This window comes from Lagenorhynchus albirostris, chromosome 10 (assembly GCF_949774975.1).
Source record: "Lagenorhynchus albirostris chromosome 10, mLagAlb1.1, whole genome shotgun sequence".
Taxonomy (NCBI): Eukaryota; Metazoa; Chordata; class Mammalia; order Artiodactyla; family Delphinidae; genus Lagenorhynchus; species Lagenorhynchus albirostris.
The window spans coordinates 77,785,674-77,798,978 of record NC_083104.1 but is presented as its reverse complement, the minus strand read 5'-3'; positions in this window follow the sequence as shown (position 1 = coordinate 77,798,978).

Below are 13,305 nucleotides of genomic sequence, written 5' to 3'. Positions count from 1 at the left end.
GACAAACGTTTGAAACCTTGAGAAGGAATCCACTTGACACTAATATTTGTTATTTAATATTGACTCTACAACAATAGAACAATAAATTTTAAATGAAAAGATAAGTAAATGAAAGGCGAGTGCAAGATGAGTACTAACTGAGGATGAACTCATATTAACAGAATCACCATCCTCGCAAAAAGACCCTGCAGTCAAGTCCTGCTGACTGAGGAAAAAATAATTTTTAAGGAATGACAATGTTGGCAATGGAAACTTCAAATGGCAAGAATTAACTACTATGCAAATACTGTTTATAAATTGTTCACATGAAGAAAATTCTCTAGGTACGTGTTATGCAATCCAATAGTTAATACATGTAGTCCAGGCAAAAAAGAACTTGAGGCAATAGAAGTAGAAGGGAAATTTTTTTGAATATAATTAATTAAATCACTTTCTTCATTTTATTATCAATTCAAAAAAAGTTTTCGAACTTTTTTTTTGGCTTTCATTAGTCACAAGTGTCTGTAAGCAAAACTGAAGCATAAAGGAACCAACAAAAAAAAAAGGAGCTCCAACACAGACAGAAAACAAACTTAAGGTCACCAAAGGGGAAATGGTGGGGAGAGATAAATTAGCAGTTTGGGATTATACACTACTAAACATAAAATAGACAAATGACAAGGTCCTACTGTATACCACAGGGAACTATATTCAATATCTTGTAATACCTATAATGGAAAAGAATCTGAAAAAAGTGTATATAAATATATATATATATACACATATATATAAAACTGTATATATGTATAACTGAGTGGGTATATGTATACGTATAACTGATTTGCTGTACACCTAAAACTAACACATCATGGTAAATCAACTATACTTCAATTTAAAAATAAACCATCTATATAAATACTAAAGATTTTTGAATATGAAAAAAACAAAAGGAGCTCCAAGATCACTAGCCATTATTTCTTCAATTTATGGGTAAAGAAACTAATGCTCAGAAACTTCAGAAACTAATATCATTCGGTTAGTTGAAAAACTTGAACCCAGTTTTCTGACTCCCAGTGAACATTTCCGCATAATCTTAAAAAAAAAAAAAAAAGGACTATGTATTTGAATTTTACATCAATGTTTGAAAGTAATATAGCCTGCATTTAATTTCAAGAACCCAGTTTGAGTCAATGCTGATATACAGACCCATATTTATAACAGGAGGGCTACAGTCATCAATAACTACACTTCAGTGTTAAAGTTTAAATAGAATTTGATTCATGCAGCAAATTAACTAAATTATGTAAATGAGTCCCATTTGCCCTTCAAAGCTAAGCTAGCATATAATGAATCATTCAACAATGGAGAGTGAGTGGGCCTGAGTTCTAATCTAGACTTTTTTGTGTGAATCAGTTGTATGACCTTGGGCATGTTTCTTAACACTCTAGTTTCCTGTAAAAATCCAATAGTACCCATAGTAGCACGCCTAGCAGAATGGTTAAAATAAATTATACAGAACCAAGTGCTGAAGAAGATGGCCAGCAACCAGCTCTCTCACACATCCCTGGTGGGAATACAAAAATGTACAACCACTCAGGAAAATAGTTTGTCAGTTTCTTAGACAATGGATCATATATTCGTCACATGATCCAGCAATCACACCCCTGGGTATTTACCTTAGAAAAAGGAAAACTCGCACTCACTGAAAAAACCTATACACGGGTATAGCAGCACTATTCACCATTTTCCAAAACTGGAAAAGAAGGCAACTGATAAATAAACAAATAAATACATACATAATGACCTCATGAGATATGTGCCATAAAAGAAATGAACAGTGTGTAGAAAGAAATGAACTCTCTGAGAAGTGAAACTTTAAGGTGTAGAGTGGTGTAAAGTGGTGTAAAATGGGCTGGAGGGAGAGACAGAAATTTGAGAAGGCAGGACTTCATAGTCATCTTTTTTTTTTTTTCTATTAGTTTTTTTATTATTTTAACCTAAGTTTTTTTTTTAACATCTTTATTGGAGTATAATTGCTTTACAATGGTGTGTTGGTTTCTGCTGCATAACAAAGTGAATCAGCTCTACATATACATATATCCCCATATCCCCTCCCTCTTGTGTCTCCCTCCCACCCTCCCTATCCCACCCCTCTAGGTGGACACAAAGCACCGAGCTGATCTCCCCGTGCTATGCAGCTGCTTCCCACTAGCTATCTATTTTACATTTGGTAGTCCATAGTCATCTTAAAGATGTAGGTCTTTATTCTAAAAGCACTGGAAAGTTGCTTCAAATTTAAGTAACTTTAAGTATCACCTTAAATATAAGCTTCCTTTTAATATATTCAAAGGATCATTCTGGCTTCAAAACAGATGGGAGGGTACAGGCACCAAGAAGGTTGTAACAGTGCAATAGGTGAGGGATGGTGGTAGTTTGAAGAGGGTCTGGTGTAATGGACAGATAGGAGAGCTACTCTAGCAGAAAAATGGACTGGACTACATGAGAGAGCCTCTGAAAGAAAGATCTATCAGGTGTAACTCCCAGCATTCTGATTCAGGCGATTTAATTGATTAGGCCATTTACTGAGATATTTTTGTTTCTGTTTTCTTGCCATGAGTGGGCATTATTTATAAGTAATCTACTGGGAAAAGTAACACAGTGCAGTCGAGGTGATTGCCTTCAGAAAACATAAGGAACTCAGGTATTTTGAAATCTCCTTAATTTTTTTTCCTTAATAGAGCTTGCAAAATCTTGAACACGATGTGCTAACTTAACTGGTCCCACTTAATTAATACCTCTCCATTAATTCCCCTTTTCTTTAAGAAAGAGAGTGCCATATTTTATTTTTCTGCCCATAGCGTCGTAAGAACCATTCTTGTAACACCCATCGTTAATTAAAAATGGGAGTAGATAAAAATGGACACGCCAAGCAGAAAGTCATTCCAAGTTGATAATTCTCTATGATTTGGGGTTGGGAGAGAATAGAAGGTAATTGTTTCAGAGTCTTTAAACACCTGGAGCATGGTGTTATTTATGACCATTCGAGAAAAGACAAATGACTTTTCCTGAGAACTCCTGCAGTGAAGGTAGATAACTCCTTCCACTGCTCTGTCCACTCATTATTACTGAAGGCTCGTATGTCTTTTCAGTGTGGGGGAGGGTTGCATGTGTATGTGCTGCAGAGGGTTTAGGAGGGGAAGGGGGGATATACAAAGTCATTCCATTCCTTATTCCAAAGTCGGGATCTAGAGGGAATGGTCTGTTTTTTCTCTTCCCTTCCTTTCATTCTTCTTTCCTTCCTTCATCCCTTCTTCCTTCCTTCCTTTGCTTTGCTCCTCCTCTCCCTCCTCCCCATGATTGCCAGTCTCCCATTTCTACACTTCATTTCCTCTTCTTTTATTATTTTCTTTTTCAACTTCATCCAAAGTATGCCTTATGTCTGGAGTAAAACAGTACAATTAATGAGAAATAATAATACTAGCTAAAAGTTATGGCACTGGGCAAAGTACTTTTTATATATTATCTTTCGACAAAGTTTGCTGATCTTTGGCATATGCTATAATCCTCTAATGCCAAACAGCCATTGTTTCAGAAAATGCAGGGTCTTTTTCTTTTTTTAAGTCAATTCAGTAAAAAGTACTCCAAATAATTTTGCAAGCAGATTGAATGATTCTCTTTCTAAATCATCATTTAGGTTTCACAGAGACATACTCTTATTATATTGGTTTTAGGAAAGTGTGTGGTCCTGTTTTATTATTTGAAGATAACATGGGTAAAATCCTCTGTTACTGGATCCCTCTTTTTTCTCTGATGGGGGGAATTTAATGTTTGAGTAATTTACAGGCATTTATGGGTAACACCTGGTTTTTGGTTTTGGAAGTCCTCATAGGAATTGCCACAAGGAATTTGCAACTTGCCTGAATTGCATTATTGAATCATACTCAGGAAGTAAACAAAACCACTTGGTGCTTTGATAAGAGGTAGTCGTAACACTCAGAAACCAACATTCCTACCATCAGTGTCTCCTCAAATCCTGGAAGAGGATATGAACCCCTACAGGTAGTTTGGAATTGAAGGCAACAGCATCTTTGTCATTTTGTTTTCAAATAGTCCTGAAAAGTAGTGTGATGGCCATAGATTAGTGGGAAGTAGTACCTAGAGACGTCTCAAACAGCTGCTCACCTTAAATCGTTTGCTCCTCCGGAAACTATTAGAGCTGGCGTGATTTGTACTGGGAAGACTCATCTGGCCCACAATTTCTTGTAAAGCTCTGTCCAGCTCTAAGCATGTAATTCTCTAAAGCTAGTGTTCTAGATAGAGTCTGGTACATGAAATGAGGAATTGGATTGAAGAAATGAATTTCAGATGGTTTCCATCTAACATGATTGAAGGGCCCAAAATATATCCCCAAATGTCCAGCTAAAACTTTTACTTTACTTTACTTTAGATTCATAAACCCCACTTAGTCTAGGGAGTCCTCTTTTCAAATGCACATACAGTTGAAAAGTCTAACTAACATGTTAACAAATAGGCATGGTTAATATCATCACACATTTTGGTTTACCAGAATCCAAAAATTCTATGAAATAAGATACTATCTTCACCTTCAAACTATTTGAATATTAATACAGGTTGGAGAGAGGACGGAAAACTGAATTTCTCATACTGTGCTAGTGAAAGTATTAATGGCACAACAATTCTGGAGGGCAATTTAAGTATTATATGTGAAGGGGCTTAAAAATATGCTGTTGATCTGGTAATCTTATAATTTATCTTATAGAAATAAAGAAGGATACAAGCAACTTTGAAACTCATATATACACACACATATACACGCTCACAGTATGAAAAGAAACAAACTAAATCCCTAATAAGAAGATGTTGGTTAAATACATTATAATAAGCACATCTATGGGAATCTTGCCTAGTTGAAAAAACGTGTAACAACATAGAAAAAATGCTCACAGTATAATACTATTTAACATTTATTGAGTTCTTATCATGCAGAAGCACTGTTCTGATCCCTTTATGTGTGTTTTCTCATTTCATCCTCACAATAGTTGCCAGATGAATAAATGTGCACGTGGAGTCAAAGTAACTTGCCCAGGATTACCCAGCTGGTAAGTGATGAAGAAATAACAAAAACCCAAATGGTTTGAGTCCACAGGCCTTGTTCTTACTTATTAAAATATTGATAGTTTTTCCTGAAAGTACAGGGGATTTGAAATTTGGTCTTTGTAGTTTCCACATTGTCTAAAATTTCTACTCTACACTCACTATTTTATAATCAGGAAACTGTCACTGAATAAGTCAAGTTTTGAGAAGACTTTAATAGGTCAATAGTGTCCAACAGTCATCCATCAACACTGAGAATATCATTGAAAGCTATGCAAGATACTTCTCCACATACCCTATAACTTGCCTTCCCATACTCTCTATTTTTCAGTTAACTAGTGATTCTTCTTCATTTGACCTCTGAAAGCTCCTGCTGATTCTTTTGTACTCATTATTCTCTTCTCCTAAAATGACTAGCCAGTACTTTCTCTAAGAGACAAGCTTAGTGCTCAATAATATCCGTGTTCTCCTCTACTTTCTTAGCACACTGCTGGCCTCCATGTCCTAGACGCCCACGTAGGGGCTATGGTGCATGACTCAGTCTCACCAATGAAACATGAGCAGAAGTAAGACAGAAGACGGGTACATGATCAGAAGTCATATGTGAGGTGTTTTGGGATATACATGTCTCTCTACACTCTTTTTTCTTACACTTGAATGAAATTCAGTAGAGGAGTCCCAAGACCACAGAAGGAGATGGAAGGAGCTTGCTTGCCTGATGAATGCAATAGTAAAATCTCTCTGTTGACCTGTGATGAATCAACTTAATCAAGAATTAACGCTTCACTATGTTAAGCCACCAAGATCATGGGGTTATTATAGTAGCTTATTCTGACCGATACCCCTATCCATCTTCCAAACCTCAGGTCAACTGCCTACTAGTTCTATTATCATCTGTAAAATGGGTATTTTCATTCTGTAGGTCCTCACCAGTGATTTTCTAAGTTCATATGCATAAGAATCAACTGGATTTTTATCTGGTAACACACTTGATAGATCTTCCAGTGAAGCTCTTAAATATACATGCATAACACCTCCTGCCATTGTTACTGGTAGCAGTTCTATCCTGGAGCCTCATCCAAGTTCATCTGGGATGCTAAATTCCAGGTGGTAGGTGACGATTGTCAAAATAATCAGTTTGCTCTCAGGAGCAAAAATAAGTGACAAAGACATTCATAGTTTGTGCAAAGTGGGGTGAAATGAATTACGGAACTTATCTGTCACCCTTCTCTCAGCTCCGATAACCCTGCTGCCCTTAAGGAGAAAAAAATACCAAGGCCCAGCTGGGGATTAAAAGCCAGCCTCCCAGGCCCCCTGCGAGTTTTATACCAGCAGCTCTCCCAGGCACAGACCCTACAGAACTCAGAATCCATGCCCTGGGGGCCTGGCCCTGGCAGTCTGACTGGATTAGAAGAGAATGCAAATCTGACTCCACCAGGAAGAAAATACAAGGAATCAGGGGAGCAGGAGCCCCTCTTCTCTGTTGCTGGGAACAATCGCTACAGTTTGAGAGGCACAGATGAACAGCCCTTGTAAAATTCCTTCTCCACTTGCCAAGCTCTAATGTAAGCTGGAAATTCAATTTATCGCTGTGCCCGTTCAGAAGACCGTGGTGGAGCTAGTGGGAGATTTATTTTTAGTGAGAGTGCAAGTGGGAGCGCTGTGGGGAGGACAGCGGAGGAGGGACCCGCTGGAGGGAGTAACCACAGAGCAGTCACGGGGGTGCGGAGAGCTCCCTGCACTGCGCCTCCTGCTACAGCATCTCTTTTAACGAGGTCCCCCAGTGTCGCAGGGTTTTCCTACAGGGCGGAGAGGATAGAAACGTGACATCAGCTTCATTAGAGACCAATGTGCAAGATGAAGGCTTTGGGCTCCCGTGCCTACAGCGCCTGTCCTGCTCCTTCCTTGTGGTGGCTGTTAAGTCCCCACCGCTCCCCTTCAGAAAAGGAATATGCAAAGGACCAGTTCCCAGCTCCCATAGGTGACTTACAGAAACCAAAGACCCAGGCCTGTGAACGGTCCTCCAGTCCTGCCTTCTGCCACTATTTCTCTCTGACCTCAGGTGAATCATTTAACCTCTCTGGGCCTCAGTTTTCTCCTTGGTTAAATAAGGATAAGAACAAAGTTGATCCCTGCTCACCTCACAGGACCACTTGAGGATGAAATGAGCTGAGCAATGGGATTAGATAATACTTTGACCCTAGATTTCTGGGGAAGGCTGAGGTTGCCTACAAAGGACCCCAACAAATTCAGTGCACCTGACTTGAAGCTCTCAAAGAGGCCAAGCCGAAAGACCCCTTCATCTCTGAGGCCTCAGCATTAGCCTGATGCCTAGAATAATAAGAGCTGTCCTTGCTTGAACGCTGTCTTGTGGACCATGCCCTATTCTTAGCCGTCAATGAACAATGTCTCATTATAAACCTGAAAAACAAACATATGAGGAAGGTACCATTATTATCCTCCTTTAAAGAAACTCTACAAGTTGTCAACACAGCTGCAAGAGAAGGGATCTAGGTCCCTGCTCTTGGGTCTGGAAGGACCTGGTCCTGTTTCAACCAATAGAAGAAGGCAGAAGTCAGGGTTATATCCCCAAGAATGGGTCATGAAAAGCAATGCAGCTTCTAGCTTGTCTTGTGGTGCATTCCTACACAAAGCCTGGGCAGCTATATGAGGAGTATGACCACCTTGAAGCTGCCACTGTGGGACAAGGTCCAGCCACAGGGAGAGGCCACAGGGAGGTGCTCTGGTGAGCAGTTCTGGTCAGTCCAGCCCAGCCCGGCCCTGGCAGTTCCAGCTTTCATAGGATTTTGAGTCTTCAGCCATCCAAGTCATCCTCAGCCTCCAAGTCTTCCCCTCTGAGACCACAGCTATCATGAAACAGAAACAGCCATCCCTGTGGTGCCCATATCTGAATTCCTGACTCTCAGAACCCATGAGCGGAAGAAAGCAGTTGTTTAAAGCCACAACGTTTGGGGGTAATTTCTTATACAGCAAGAGTAACTGAGACAGAAAGCAAAGAGAGGTTTAGGCCTAGGGCCATGAGACTCATGGCTTGAGAAGCCAGGATTCCCCAGCATGTGACCCTGGCACTCACACTCTTAATCACAGGCTCTTCTGCTTCACCAAATTCGTTGTGTCCATGGATGTCCACGGAATGGGTGAAAAAGAGCTCTGGTTAATAACAATTACTATTAATAACAACAACAATTTTTATTGATTTTTGTAAATATACAAATATTTAAATTATCAATTATTTAAACATTTTTGTTTACACAAATCAACCAAAAAAAATTACTACAGCTATTCTCAGATAACACCTCATGGGTAATAATTATGCTTTCAGAAACTCGAAACAGTGATAAAATGCATGAACTCTGCACAATACAGCCACATCTAGATGGACAAAAGGGTTCACAGATTAGCGTGCCAAGGTCAGTCCAGTGTTTAAACCCAAATCCAGACTTTTCTCAGATAACGAGTGGCCTTTCCTCTCGAAGAAAATTCAGCAAAAATCTTCTCTCCTTTTTTTAAATGTCCTATAATCCTTACCCTATCATACACTGTAGTATGGAACACCATAGTACAAGCCAACCAACCATATAAGATGGTCGTGGGTTAAGGCGTAAGGCCCATACTCACAGGAGTCAACAATATCATTGAGGACGCTGACAGGAAGAATGATCCTCCCTACTGGAGAGGATCCAGCAGCAAGTAACACTACATTCCCACAATCTGAAGAGGAAATAAAAAGCTTCCTCACCTCTTTCAGTTTCCCAGCCCACTGAGATTCATGGTTTTCTAACTTCCCATTAACAAGTGGGAGAATCCATATTACTATATTGGTACTGGTTTCCCTGAACCTCAGGAAGAATACTGAGTGTATGTGTTGTCTCCACTCTAAAGAAGAAAATCTTATCGCAATGTATCTTAATTATGGTGCATCCCTAAAGTCCAGAGCAACCTGTCAGCTTATGATTTCTTAAAGGGGTTATGGTCAAGACGCTGTGAGCCTCAGACGGCAGGAACACCCCTGATTTTCCAGTGCAGATGTCTGTCCCACTGAATCCAAGGAGATCATATTAATTTGGGCTCCCTTATTTGACCGCTTGCCGTATGAGCCACAAGACACTGCGACATTAGCTGCTCAAGTCTTGTTTTGTGACTATCTGTTCCCAAGCTCTTCACTTTCCCTCTGCATGGAATGTCCCCTGTACCCAGACCTCTCCGCTGGTCCAAGCTCTGTCCTTTTTGTCCGGTCTTGTTCGAGTTCAACAACTACCACCCAACATCCCTCTCCGAAGCACCTTTGTCTCTGAATTCCAGCAACATTTGCTCTAGATAGCGTCTGCATCTGCCATTTTTCCTGTAACATGCGTCCCATGTCACTGCCATCACAGACATCCTTCTTTTCACATAAACGACAAGCCATGTGAGGAGCAAAGAACCATCTGAAATTGTCTAGTATCCCTGGCGATTTCGGGTTTGGTAGGTGTCCATCGTTTGGTGGTGAACAGAGAATACGAGGAAAACTGTGGCAAGGTAGGAAGGGGAGCAGGTGGAGAGATAAAAATGGGGGACTCTAATCCTTGCTCTGTAGTAGTGGATAGACTGTGGCCAAGTCACTCCTTTGTTTAGAACTCAGCTTCCTTTTCTATAAAAGCCTTGGCTTGGACAAGATGGCCTCTGAGTCCCTCTGAATGCTACTCGGAGGTCTACTGGTAAGTGTGCAAGAGGCAGAGAAACTTTTCCTGTTTTAGGATTGCATGTTTATTAGTTAACATACACTAAAAGAGATACATACTTAGATCTCAGTGACTTAACACAATAGGAGTAGATTTCTCGCTTGTGTACAATCTAATCGGTGGCAGGAGCTGGGCTTTGCTCCACACAGCCAGTCGAGGGCACAGACAGGTGGAGACTCTTCCAGATTCAGTGTGGCTTCCAAAATCTCCCTGGGCACAGACATCAGGAGAGGAGAGAGAGGGTCCTCCATGAAAACAGAGGTGCCAGATAAGATACAGGATGCCCACATGAACAGTGAATAATTTTTAGTAAAAGTATGTGTCATGTAATTATTTGAAAATTCACATTTATTGGGTATTCTGTTTTTATTCTCTAAATCTGACAACGCTGCTGGGAAGTTTTTATGTGTCAAGCCTTAAACTGGTGCTCTCCACTGCCACTAATCTTCCATTCATCAGAACTCTGTCCCATGACCCTACCTAGATACAAGGGATGCTGGGAAGTGTAGCCCCAGCTGGGCAGCTTCTTCTCAGCAAAAATCTACACCTGCTGTTTTATGTTGCTCTAGAGCATACGAACCACTTACGCCACTGCAAAGTATTACTGTCAACCTGGCTGACTCAAAGGGAAAATAAATAGTATTTTAAGGTATTTTTCTCTAATAATCTCAAAGACTTGACATTTTTAAACATAAATGGACTGAGGCTAAAATTGAGAGAAATAGGAATTTTATCCCATTCTGAGATCAAGGAAATGGAGCTTTACTCTATCAGGACAGTTTACTTACCAAATAGAGAAAGAAATCAGGATCAATAGTCAGGTCTTTTTTTTTTTTTCATTTGCCTAAGTTAAACTAAATTAAATGTTAAATCACATACATTGCCTCTATTTACATACTATATTCTCATTCAAGACTCCAGAATGTCATTTTGATTCAATGAAGCTGATTGTTCTCTATATTAATCCTGGGGTCCTATCTTTCCTTTATTTCCCCCATATTATTATTTTTTATTGAAGTGTAGTTGATGTACAATATTATATGTTACAGGTGTACATTATAGTAATTCACAATTTTTAAAAGTTAAAAACTCCATTTATAGTTATTATAAACTATTGGCTATATTCCCTGTGTTGTACAAAATATCCTTGTAACTTTCCCCATATTATTTGGATTGACACCTGGGCAATACAGTAAGAAATAAGATGAACTCTCATTTTGCTAATCAAAAGTCAAAATTCACTGCTGCAGTATAAACTGCCCGGTTTTCTTCTTTGCTCTGAAGGCTATACCAGGACAAAGCCATTACAATGTGCAAACATCTGAGCTACCATAGCTAGCCCTCCAAGAAATAGAAAAGGCTCTAATGTCTGAAAGCTAATGTGGAGTCGGGGATGGATGGGCCAGACCACAAGATGAATGGAAAGCAGTGTGGTCGGTAGAGTGTTCGAATTTTTTTTTTTCGAAAGGAATTTTTTACCCCAGGCCAGAAGCCTTTGTGTCAGGGAGGCTGTCTCATTTCTCTGCTCAAAGGCTGTCAGAGATGACTGAGATTTGAGAGCAGCTTCTGACGTTGACCAGGTCAAAGAGGCAGCACTGCCAACCATCAGTCACTGCATCAGCGGTGAGCTGCGGAGACACGTGAGCCCCACCGTGAAACCGGGAAAGCTCTTTTCTCCGGAGGAACAGAGGAGGAGGGGGAGGTGCAGATGAGAGAAAGGGGAGGAAAGGCACAGGTCAAAGAGTCACCGTGAAGTTTACCACATCAGTAGTCAGCGGAATCAGAGAAACTTTCTCAGTCCCCTCTGTGAGTGTTCTGAAGAAAGAAGTTGACTAGAGGTAAAAATCATATTCCTATTACCACACTAAATCAATATATAAAACCCTCCAATATACTTTCTCAAGGTTGCTCCAGAAAGTTAGGACCTGCAGTGATTCTGATCCCACCTGATTGTGTTTGCAAACAGTGCAGGTCGGGGGCATCCAGACCATGGGAATGTGGTGCTGACACACTACAGTTCCTGCCTCGGGTATCAGCTGGGTTTGCATAAAGCTGGTCACGCTGCAGTTCAGCCATCCTTCTTTTCAAAATCAAACACTAGCTCAGTGGACTCAAGTCTCAGTGGACAGGGCAACGCTCTGCTCTGGGAAGGATGGACCAAGGAGAGCCACCATGCGTCATCTCTGTAGGTCACCACCCCCCTAAGATAGGCCAGCCCAGGGCCGGCAGGTTGGAAGCTTTAAAGCCATAAGTGTATCCTGAAGTCCTAAAAGGAAATGGGAGAGTTTTCCAGATTTCCATGCCTGTTTGGAGTCAAATGAAAAAACGCATCTCAAACCCAGTGACTTGGCCAAATATCTTTACATCCTTTCTGAAACTTCAAAGGCTACCTAAACCACCAGGCCATAGAGAGTCTATAGAGATACAGAGAAAAAGCATCTTTCTATTGGCAATCCACAGAAACATTTCCCAGTTTGGAGGATGTTTCTCCAATTCCACTGATCCAGCTGAGTAGTTCTCCACTGGAGGAGGACATTTAGCGATGTCTGGTGATAACTGTGGTTGTCACAACTAGGGTGGGGTTCCCTAATGGCACTAAACATCCTGTAATGCTCAGGTCATATATCACCCCCTTTCCAAAACAAGGAATCATTTGCCTCAACATGTCCATTGTGGTGAGGCTGGAAAACCATCACTAATTAAATTTAGGGTACTCTGGCCATCAGATATGGGAAAAGCCTCTCAAAACATCTCATTCACTATCCTAAGCTCATGTTCTAGGGCTCCTATGCCTGGACTGTTCTGCACTCCTTCTTTCCTTTATTTTACTCTTTTTCTTGTTCCCCATTTTTCTATCTGTAAGTATAAAAATTAAATTATTTTTATTCAATCTTGAGAGTGTAAATTTCCATGCACCTGTCATAATAAATGGGTTTGTCTCATTTTACCCTCATAAAAATGTTAGCCAGCTCTGAGTTGATCAGTGGGACAAGTTGATACACGAGTTTGTCAAACCCTCTGGAGTAGGGTTAGCCAGACCTCAGACAGATCTATCTTCTAGGATCCTTATACTTAGAATGAGAAACCTGTAAATAGCCAGTTGACCTCTCCCTAGTCTCCCCCTTGGAAGGAGTAAAGGGGCTGGAATGAGATTCAGAAAGTTTTCCATTTGTTCCCCTGTCTTGTTTTTTAAGATCCCACATCCTGTGGTGTCTTAAGATCTTAGAGCTCCTGGTAGCCCAAACTAACCTTTTTAGAGCTTTACTTTAAATCAGAGTCCTCTTTTTGGAATAACAGACATTCTTTTCAGCATTACTGCTTTCAGTGTTTCATCTGTTTCCTCTGGTAGATCTTCCAAGTGGAAATTCGTTTTCTCTCTCTCTGCCCGCTCATTGGTCTCCTTTCTCTCTTCTCCCTTGAATCTGCAATGCCTCTGAATTTGGTAGCATCTGCACATTTCATGACTGTG